We start from the raw sequence: 9,956 nt of genomic DNA, 5'->3' as shown, positions 1-9,956 counted from the left end.
TACGTGCTAGCTAGATAAACAGCTAGGTTTAAGTCCTTAGCTAATACTGCATTCAGTTTATTTCAGAAGCAGGAAGTTGGAACTGAGAATTGCATCATTTTTTTTTATCTTGGTGCATTTGAGCTACGAAGTGGGAATGAACACGGACATCTCCTTGACAGCTTAGTTTGTGTTAGCAACATTAGCGACATGAGTAATTACTTTAAGGTTGTTTACAAATACACAAATAGTACTTTATTTTCTGTTGACCGTGTGAGCGGCCATGTTGGGTATGACATCACTGAAAGGCTCAGGAGTTGTTGAGACTTTCGAAACTTCCCGAGGGGGTGTGTACTCGTTTTTTTCTCATCGTGATCAGAAATTTCCCCGTTTTGATCTGACACTTGGCCTCAGCATTTCCCAGCTGCCTAGCAATCGTGTTCTCACACCTTTACCGCACAAATACACAGGTTCTGTTTGAACACGCCTTTCATTTCCTGGGCCGTGTTCCAAATGTAGGCCTGTTCCCTACTCCCCAATCCAATCCGAAGAGTTTATTCTGATCTACAGAGGTCTAAAATGTAGAGATTAGAAATCAGAAGCTTTGAAGTTTCTTTTTTTTTTGAAGTTCCAATCCTGTCACGGTTCAGGATTTTAAACATGAACGTATGTTGGTGTGAAATCTCTCAGCCCGAAGAAAGGCGGCATTGATAAGTAGTGCGGTTTAATACTCGTAATTTATTTACACCGCTATAATTACAGTGATTTCTCAGGGTTAAATATTCAACCTTTTATAGGAGAGAGATAAACATCACTCCATCTTCTCTCTTTCTCCCCTTAATGGTTCTGAACCTACAATATAAACCCATACTGTGCTTTACTGTGTGTGTGTGTATGTGTGTGTGTGTGTACTCTAATAAACCACTGTTGAAATTAATCCAGGACTTTAAGAGTAATTTGAATAAGTGTGCTCAGAAAATCAGCGTTAATGAGAGACGTGGGAGCAATTAACGTCTGTAACGGCCGGAGCGCTCCGTAGAGAACATCTGACTTTTAATTAATGAATCTTCCATTTATTATATATTAAATATACCACACGCTGAATTTCCCACTGCCGAGTGAGATTAGTGCTAATATGATAACACAGCTATTAACAGGTTTATATTAATGCCCTCGCTCTTGTATACTCTACATTATCGCATAATACGTAATACATTCGTGTTTCCATAGTAACAGTCCATTCTCAGGGACGCGTACAGCAGACGCTCCACATAAACAGATTAAAAAATAGTCGTTGGTGACGTAAGGAGACTTTTATTTAACATTTATGGAAAGGAGTCTCCAGTGTCGGCGCTTTGTAACAGTCAGAGTTGAAATTAAAGACATCTTCGTCCAACGTCGTCTTTTTTTTCCACACTTGAAGTTAATAAAAGAGAGGGAACAGCTACTGTAACATAAGTGACAACAGAAACTAACTCATTTCAGAGACATTAAATGTAACTGTAAATGGATAAAAAAGTGTGACCTGTTCTTTAATCAATAAATAAATAAAGAAGTCAAAGTCAGTGTCAGGTTTATATCTATAGCACCATTAAGAACAACACACGTTGACCACATGCTTTACAGCAGTAATTACTGAAGCTAAAATAGAAATAAAATGAAAATAAAAGAGAATAATTTCAATAGAAATACTAATATTGTAACTTTAAAACTATCTCTACAGCTGGTCAAATAACGAGGAGAAGAAATAGTTTTTTAGCTTAGATTTAAAGCAGTTACAGTAGGAGCAGTTTTATAGGAAGCATATCACTGTGGTGTAAGAGGAATAAAACACTTGGGGACATGCTGTTAGAGGGAAATAATCAGTGTGGTAACAGTAACTCCACCTCAATTTAGTTCCTGTTCTCAGTTACGTTATAGCAGCTATAAACATCATCCATTTTTCCCTCTGTTTACGTTAATAAGATTTTTTAAAAACATAGCTTGTCGTGTTAAACCGCAAAGAAGTGTAAACTGATGGCTTCTCAGCAATCGAAACCAGATATTGATCCAGTACGCCGTTTTATGTTCTGAATTCTTCTCGCTGTGTTTCTCAGCCAATCAGAACGCAGCGTATTGGCAGTGTATTAGTGACGGAGTCTGACTGGAGCGAGATTGTTTCTCACGCTGATCTTTTTTGTGTGAAGGCAGTGGATACGGAGCGAACATTGTGATTGCACCACTTCTTCCCAGCGTCGTGGTTACAGCCTCGCGTATCACAGTGGGAGAATTTCGCTCTATCTCTCTCCCTGAGATTGCAGCATACATCCTCTGAAGCTGACAGAAACACTGATAGCGTGTTGCACACAGAGACGCCGGGGCCGAGGAGGGATCTGTCTCGGCACTCGTAAATCTGTAGTTGTGCAGCGCGGAGTGGAGTCTGTCCAGATGAGCCGAGCTTTCAGGTCCTCGGGGAGACATTTGTAGGCTGTAAAGTGTGCTTTTAAAACTGTTAGGGCGTGCTGTAATCATTAACGGTCATGTTTAATGTGGGCTCTAACGTTCCTGCACAGGATCTCTCTCTCTCTCTCTCTCACACACACACACACACACACACACACAGAGAGAGAGATGACGTCGGCCATAAAAGACAGCACACAACATCAATTTCTGACAAAAACATGTATTTCACAAACACTGAAAGACACATGAGATTCTCTTACACTGCAGCGCTGTTGATTCCTGGACTCTGATTGGTCAGAAGATGGTGATTAGTTTTCTATAACAGCATCTCTGACAGTAACGCAGGTTTATATTAATGCACTCATTCTGACACGTTATCGTTTCTATAGTAACAGCAACTCATTCACATGGACAATGTCACTGACATTCTCGTTATAATAAAGTCACAGACGCAGAATGTCATCACAGTATATTCCCTGATTGTCGGCACATGGTGCTAATCCGAGCGTTTTTACAGAAAGAAGCACTAAAAAGAGCTCTGTGTTCCAGATAAAGAACATATCTGATGGTGGCTTTATAAAGGAAACTGCGTACTTGTCCTGTCCTTTTCCCAGCCTGTAATCTGTAAAACAAAGTCCCGGAGTGTGAGCACATCGTGCCCTTGACATTTTCGGGAGGATGAAACGATCTGGGAGCTCAGCTGGAGGATGATGATGGAGCCGCAGGGTGAGTCGGGGTCAGGCCAGACGGCTTTATCTCTCCGACTGTGCAGATCATCTCACCAATCTCAGACTCCTCCACCCTGCGCAAAGCACCATGTGTTTCCCATCGGCTGCTAGAATATTCCGTTCAGGAGACAGAAGATCGTGTGATTTTATAAACGCACCTGAATAACACACATAAACCTGATTCTAATGATGTTTTAATAAGTCCTGTCCACTTTCCCTCTCCATTTATTAAGTGAAGAGGAAAATGAATGTTACATGAACGTTAGAGGAACATTAGAGGAACATTGGGTAAGTGTTAGATGAGCACTGGATCATGAATGTTAGAGAAATGTTAGAGGAGTGTTAGAGGGACGTTGCAGGAAAGTTACATGAATGTTAGATGAGTTTTAGAGGGGCATTAGATGAACGTTAGAGGAATGTTATATGAGCATTAAATGAGCAATACGAGTGTTAGATGAATGTTAAAAGATAATTAGAGGAGCAGTAGATAAGCGTTAGTGTAGTGATATACAAGTGTTAGATGGGCGTTAGAGGGACGTTATAAGTGTTAAAGGAGAACTATTTTAATCCTTTTTACAACATGTAATGTAAGTCTCAGGTGTCCCCAGAATGTGTCTGTGAAGTTTCAGCTTAAAATACCCCACAGATCATTTATTACACCCTGCTGAATATGCCCCTTTTTGGGTGAAAGAAAAAACACGCTGTTTTCCTGTGTGTGTCTCTTTAAATGCAAATGAGCTGATGTGCCCCGCCCCTTTTTTGGAAGAGAACAGCTCCTGCTTCAGATACTACATTAGCCATGGAATCTGCTAACAAGCTCATTCGGAAAGCAGCCTGGTGTAAAATGATTCGCACAAAACGTACAAAGTTTTCAAAAGAGAACATGAAGACTCTTATGTTCATTCTTACAGACAACAACAGAACACTTACAACATTTACGAAGCTGAGACGTTCTTCTCATCACTGTAGCCACTCCAGCACGGAGAACATGGCGGACTGTGTGCAGCTCACTCGGGGGAGGAGCTATGCTAATTGGGCAGAGTCCCTGGGTGGGGCTTGTTCCAACGTGACGTCACGTTAGGGTGTAATGAAAAAGGCTCATTTTGAGACACTGTTCATCCCAATGTTCATTGGGAATATATTTACACTGTACATTGTAGGGTGGTTGTGTACGCACTCTGCACTCTGCCGACACACGTTTATGTTTAAGGAACATTAGAGGAGCGTTAGAGGGACGTTATGTGAATGTTAGATGAGTTTTAGATGAGCGTTAGAGGGACGTTAGATGAAGGTTAGAGGAATGTTAGATGAGCAATAGGAGTGTTAGATGAATGTTAATAGATCGTTAGAGGAGCAGTAGATAGGCGAGTGTTTGATGTATGATGATGTTGATATTACTGCAGATGTTTGGCTCCCTTCTGGATGACCTCAGCTAGAAAGGCATGTTCTCATAACGATAGCAGAAAATTTTAGAAGAACATTCTGGTAAGCTGATGGATGTTACAGGCAGGTCTAATATGTTTTGAAAAGACTTTGCAATTACGATATTTTAAGATTTAGTCCTGTGGCCTTCTTACATCTTGGAAACATTTATACAGTAACAGGAAAAAGTCCTTGAGGCTGCCGATATGAAGAATTTACTAGATCCTACAAAATAACGTCCTCGAGGACATCCTGGAAACGTCCACGTTGCCTTGCTGTGATGATTTAGGGCGGAATGTAACTATAAACAGATAAAAAGTAAATCATGTTATTCTTTAATAAAATAAAAATGTTTGTCTATTATTTTCTTAATATATTCAGAAATATATTCTCTCTCTCTCTCTCTCTCTCTCTCCCTCTCTCTCTCTCCCTGTCTCTCCCTGTCTCTCTCTCTCTCTCTCTCTCTCCCTCTCACTCTCTCGCTCTCTCCCTCTCTCCCCCTCTCTCTCTCTCTCCCCCTGTCTCTCTCTCTCTTTCTTTCTCTCTCCCTGTCTCTCCCTGTCTCTCTCTCTCTCTCTCTCTCTCTCTCTCTCTCTCTGTATGTGTTTCAGCTGATATTTCCTCCAACAATTCACCAGCATAAAAAAATAAAGAATTTCAGATAAAGCTGTAGAGAATGAGGAACGAGGGCAGATGAGACGGTGCTGTTCTCCCTCTCCTCTACACACTGCATCTGAGAGTCTGGAGATCAGGATTCATAAAAAAGTTATAATTACGGATCTCATTTCCCCAAAGCTTGTGTTTTATTCTCCCTAAACTGAAGAATAATGGATGCTCTGAGATTGTCTTATGCTATAATCGACAGCATGAATGATTCATAAAACTGCACAAAGCCTTTTATCCGCTCGGTTCTTACCGAGCGAGACGACAGCTTCAGAACATCTGGAGGGGAAGTTTAGATTTTGTCACAGAGTTAAATGCTAGAGTTGTGCACTATACATTTGCATTGTTATATTGTTATTAAGATGATCTGCATGACCTTTTAGTGTACTGTAGATCTCCTTTACTGTACTTAGACAGGACATTATACAGGAAGTAGCACTTTTTTGGCAATAAAAAGAAGCTTTAGAGACATCATCACTGCCACAGCATCTGGTGAGAGAGCCAAGGGCATTGTTGGTGAGGAAAGAGTTGGTGAAACCAAAACTCACTATTGGTTTAAACATTTCCCAAGTTCACTGCTCTTTTTCTTATCCAAAGATGGAGACAACCTTTTTGTTTTGTCTCAAGATGCGGTTTGAAAATCAGTGTGTGTTAAAATACTGAGTGACAGGGAGGAGTGATGAAGCAGAGCTACTGCTATCACACTGTAGTTGATTAGTTTCTAATAACAGCACGTCCCCAAGTGTTTTATTCCTCTCACACCACAGCAACTCACCATCAGTTAGAATTTTTTTTAAATATTAAAATATTTTTAAATATTAAAGACATCATACTTTTTATCCGTTTATGGTTACATTTACTTAGGGTTAGGATTCGGATTGATCTCGTCATGTTACTGAGTAAACTCCTCTGACCGTTACAAAGTGCTGACACTGGAGACTCCTTCCATAAATGGGAAATAAACGTCAACTTACAAAAAACTTGGTATGGTAGAAGGGGCGTGGTCGAGCGTCAGCAGTGGATGGAGAGGAGGCGGGTTGAACCGGCAGGTAACGCGTGAGGCTCCTCACCTGTGGGTTATTACCGTTAACCTGCTTATGTGTGTTTCTTTGTGCTTTCAGTGACTGCTGTGAGCCAGAGAGGGAGAGTGGCAGAGCTGGCAGAGCTTGGAACACACACACACACACACACACACACACACACACACACACATCCATCTTGAGGCGAAAGCCACAAGCTCATGATTTCCCCTTTTGGTTTGCATTTCTGCTAGTTTGGTTTTTTGTTGCGTTTTTGAAAGTGAACTGTAAAACTGCTAAAAAAATAAAAGTGGGCCCGAAGCTGTGCCTCCCGAGTCTTCCCCTGCACCCGTACATACCGGGTTCTACACTTCAACATCAACCATTACACAAGTTTTTAATCCGTTTATTGTGGCATGTACGCTGAACCAGCCGTTACTATAGAAACAATAACGTATTAGAACGAGTGCATTAATATAAAAATGTGCTACTGTCAGAGCCACTGTTCTCGAGAACTAATCAACACCTTCTGACCAATCAGAATGCAGAAAGAAATGTAATTGTTGGTAAGTTGCTGTGGTGTAATAGGAATAAAACACTGAGGGACGTTCTGTTACAGGAAAATAATCAGCTTCGAGGTTGCTGCAGAAACTCTGTGACTCAGTATTTTACTGTAACAGCTATTATAGTCTTTAGAAGTATATAAATAGTGACGTATGTCTAATTGAGAACCGAGAGATTTATACTAATGGGATATTGAGATAAATTTCAGCTTGGTATGAGGTTTTCTCACATGGATGCGTCTTAGTTTATAAATATTTCTGGTTCCCATATTTCTGTGAGTTGAGTTTGTGCGTAATGAATGCAAATGCAATGCTGAAAGTGAAATGGAATCATTTATTAAGTCCTTTTCATCAGTGTTTCCTCAGCAGGAGACAGTCTGTTTGTCCATCTGCTGTTTAACCGGTTGCATATTGAGTGTCCTCAAGGACCAGGATGAGCTCTGAGGAATACAGACAGTACCATTTATTTATAATACAGAAAAAAAAAACCCTGACAAGCTCATCTCTGTGTGTGTGTGTGTGTGTGTGTGTGTGTGTGTGTGTGTGTGTGTGTGACAGAGAGAGAGAGAGAGAGAGAGAGAGAGAGAGAGAGAGAGAGACTATTTACTTTGTTAATAACTGGCTGATTTATCCACATTAACACACTCACAAAGTCTTTTATTTTATTATAGAGCGTCCAATCATCAGCCTTCAGAGTGATGGAGAGATTCAGAATGACGTGTATCAGACAGAAAGTGTATCAGAGACAAAGAGTGAACAGATCTATAAATCTGATACACAAGAAGCCATACACACAGGCAGACACACAGACATATACTGTACATACAAAAAGAGAGATAGAGAGAGAAATGGGTATGTTATTGATCCTGTAAAGGAAATTGCTTTGTTAACCCATTTGCAAATGTTTTCACCAACATCTTCTCTCTCTCTCTCTCTCTCTCTCTCTCTCTCTCTCTCTCTCTCTCTGTAGTCCCACCATTATCCCTGTACTACAGCAATCAGGGCCCCTAATAATCTCCATCCCTGATTTGGCTACATCACTCTCTCCTCTCCACTAATAGCTGGTGTGTGGTTGGAGTTCTGGAGCACTATGGCTGCCGTTGCATCATCCAGGTGGAGGCTACACACGGGTGGTGGTTGAGGAGATTTCCACCATACAGTGTAAAGCGCTTTGAGTGTCTAGAAAGCGCTATATAAATATATGGAATTATTATTATTAACTTAAATGATTACAGGCCAGTGGTGCTTAGTCCAATTATTACAGAGTGCTTAGAGACACTGGTCATGTCCTACATTGTCAAGAGCATTGTCCCACCAGCCCTCGACCCTCAGCAGTTTCCCTATCAGATGAACAGATCCACTGATGACACCATCACGCCATGCTGGACAGCAGACAGTGGTAGCTCAGTGGTTAGGACATTGAACTACTGCTCGGAGGGTCGTGAGTTCAAATCCCAACCCTCCTGAGCTGTCACTGCTGGACCCTTAACCCTCAACTGCTCAGATGTATAAATGACATAAATGTAAATCACTCTGGATAAAGGCGTCTGCCCAAATGCCCTTAATGTAATGCTGGATCAATTAGATCAGCGGTGTCCAGTCTTATCCGGAAAGGGCCGGTGTGGGTGCAGGTTTTCATTCCGACCAAACAGGAGCCACACCTGATTCCACCTGTTTAATTAGTTGATCTTGGCTTTCAATAGACTCAGCTGTGGCTTCTGCTTGGTTGGAATGAAAACCTGCACCACACCGGCCCTTTCCGGATAAGACTGCACACCCCTGATTTAGAGCATCAGAACTCATATGCCAGGATGATCTGAAAAACGGGTCACTAAATGTCACAACGTGGGCTTTAGCTTCGCAACCTGAAACTAGAACCTGGACTTTTTTAACTAACCACAATCGAACAGTCAAGCTCGTCTGACATACATCCTGCATCCTGACCCTGAACACAGGATCACTCCCCCCAGGGCTGTGTGCTGAGCACCCTCCTCTACCCCTGCTACACTCATCTCTATGTTCTCAGCCATGAATCTGACACCATCATCAAATCTGCAGGCGATACAGCGATGATCAGATTAAACTCTCATTGCTACCATACTCAGTCTGCTTATAGGGAGGACGTGAAGAACCAAGCAGCATGGTGCAGTGACAATAACGTGATCTTTAATGTGAAGCAAACCAAGAAGTTGATCATAGTTGATCCAGGAGCCATGCACACACACCACTGCTCATAAACGAGAAGCTGTGGAGGTGGTGTCCAGATTCAAGTTCCTCAACATTTCTAATGACCTGTCTTGGGGCATCAACACTTCCACAATCACTCACAAAACTCACCGGCTACACTACCTGAGGAGGCTAAAGAAAGGTCAGGTGATGGTCAGATTCTCTCACTGTACCATCATCACATAGTGCTGTTCGGTGTAGTACTCCAACAGCAACGAGGCTGAAGAATAAAACACTGCAACGCATCATTAAATCTGCATGTGGGCACACAATTAACAGAAAGAAAGAATCAACCTTAATGTAAGAAGAGCATCAAGGACTCCACACACTCCTGTTATCAGGTCACATCTAGGCTCAGGAGCAATTTCTTTCCTCACAGGGTAGTAACCCTCATGATCAGTGCACTACGCATCAGTACATCACAGTGACAGCTCAGGTCACTCAGGGACACTAACGACTGGGTACTGAGGAGAATACACATCATATCAATAACTTCAATATGTACAACAACTAAGAATCTGTTCAACAATCACAATACAGCAATACAAATAATAATTCATCTAAGAATGGATGATGAACAAGTCTTTAAATACACAGATTTAGGGATTTTATGGAACACATTTGCCTGGAAGTGTATTTATCACCCAAACACATTTACAATGTGATAATTAATGATAATGGATATGAAAACGTGGAGAAAACAAGGGCACTGGAATTATATCCTGTATTTCTGAGCCATCACCTGATCGTTGTCCTGAAATATACTGACAGGAGCATCAGGACACGCAAAGGCGAGACATATCGTCCATTAAATCTGCTCGGAATTTATTATTTAGTGGACCTTTAAATCTGCTGCATGCTGTAAAAACTGCATCAACGCCAGTATGATTAATGGTCATATAACAGGAAACATC

The sequence above is a fragment of the Ictalurus furcatus genome, chromosome 25 (genome assembly GCF_023375685.1).
Source record: "Ictalurus furcatus strain D&B chromosome 25, Billie_1.0, whole genome shotgun sequence".
Lineage (NCBI taxonomy): Eukaryota > Metazoa > Chordata > Actinopteri > Siluriformes > Ictaluridae > Ictalurus > Ictalurus furcatus.
The sequence above is the reverse complement of the archived record's forward strand: the minus strand, read 5'-3'. Positions refer to the sequence as shown.